General features: G+C 41.9%; 1 pseudogene across 1 annotated transcript; it reads left to right on the plus strand.

Annotated features, from left to right (window-relative positions):
* The first annotated feature begins 345 nt into the window (after positions 1–345).
* Positions 346–1,581, plus strand: LOC308508746 (TAR DNA-binding protein 43-like; annotated as a pseudogene). The gene has a single exon. The product of its transcript is annotated as a TAR DNA-binding protein 43-like (transcript).
* The last annotated feature ends 207 nt before the right edge of the window (positions 1,582–1,788 follow it).

A 1,788-nucleotide genomic window follows, 5' to 3' on the forward strand; every position in this document is an offset into this window, starting at 1 on the left:
TGGCCATGTACGTCATCCAAAATTAGGCCTTTTACTTTTATTTTAGAGAAAGTAAACATGAATATTGGAGAATACCTCTGTCACACACATTAGAAGCCAAAAGAAATTCCTTTTAGATTTTTAATGTCCTTTTAGATGTAAAAAAACTGTTAGATGTAAAAAATAAAACCATAAATTACTGGCAAAAGTTCATGCAAGAATGTGGGAAATAAATACTCTCAAATATAAATGTTAAAAGTATTATTATAGGTGGGAACGAAACGGTATCTGGGCTGTTCCTGGACCCCTGGCTGCTTGAGTTTCCCTGTCGGGCTTCCTAGCAACCGCCTAGTGGAAAAATAAAAGATGTCTGAGTATATTCTGGTAACTGAAGATGAGAATGACGAGCGCATTGAAATACCATTGGAAGACTATGGGACGGTGCTGCTGTCCACAGTTACAGCCCAGTTTCCAGGGGCCTATGTGCTGCGCTACTGAAATCCAGTGTCTCAGTGTATGAGAGGTGTCTGGCTGGTAGAAGGAATTCTGCATGCCCCAGATGCTGGCTGGGGAAATCTAGTATATGTTGTCAACTACCCCAAAGATAACAAAAGAAAAATAGATGAGACAGATGCTTCATCAGCAGTGAAAGTGAAAAGAGCAGTCCAGAAAACAGGATTTAATAGTGTTGGGTCTCCCATGGAAAACAACTGAACAGGATCTAAAAGAATATTTTAGTACCTTTGGAGAAGTTCTTATGGTTCAAGTCAAGAAAGATATTAAAACTGCTCATTCAAAAGGATTTGGCTTTGTTCGATTTACGGAATATGAAACCCAGGTGAAAGTAATGTCACAGCGACATATGATAGACGATGGTGTGACTGTAAACTTCCTAATTCTAAGCAAAGCCCAGGTGAGCCATTGAGAAGCAGAAAGGTGTTCGTTGGGCGCTGCACAGAGGACATGACTGCTGACGAGCTGCGGCAGTTCTTTTGCCAATATGGAGAGGTGGTAGATGTCTTCATTCCCAAACCGTTCAGGGCTTTTGCCTTTGTTACATTTGCAGATGACCAGGTTGCCCAGTCTCTTTGTGGAGAGGACTTGATCATTAAAGGAATCAGCGTACATATATCCAGTGCTGAACCTAAGCACAATAGCAATAGACAGAAAGAAGTGGAACATTTGGTGGTAATCCGAATGGCTTTTGGAATCAGGGTGGGTTTGGTAACAGTCGGGGGTGTGGAGCTGGCTTGGGAAACAATCAAAGTAATAATATGGGGGGAGGGATGAAGTTTCGTGCTTTTAGCATTAATCCAGCGATGATGGCTGCAGCCCAGGCAGCACTGCAGAGCAGCTGGGGTATGATGGGCATGTTAGCCAGTCAGCAGAACCAGTCAGGCCCATCAGGTAACAACCAAAGCCAAGGCAACGTGCAGAGGGAGCCAAATCAGGCCTTTGGTTCTGGAAATAACTCTTATAGTGGTTCTAATTCAGGTGCAGCAATTGGTTGGGGCTCGGCATCAAATGCAGGGTCAGGCAGTGGTTTTAATGGAGGCTTTGGCTCAAGCATGGATTCTAAACCTTCTAGCTGGGGCATGTAGACAGTGGGTGATGGCTGGTTGTACAGACTGGTGGGAATTCAAATTTTTCTAAACTCATGGTAAGTATATTGTAAAATACATATGTACTAAGAATTTTCAAAATTGGTTTGTTCAGTGTGAAGTATATTCAGCAGTATTTTTGACATTTTTCTTTAGAAAAAGGAAGAGCTAAAGGAATTTTATAAGTTTTGTTACATGAAGGGTTGAA

Source organism: Rhinolophus hipposideros, assembly GCF_964194185.1.
Source record: "Rhinolophus hipposideros genome assembly, chromosome: 16".
NCBI lineage: Eukaryota > Metazoa > Chordata > Mammalia > Chiroptera > Rhinolophidae > Rhinolophus > Rhinolophus hipposideros.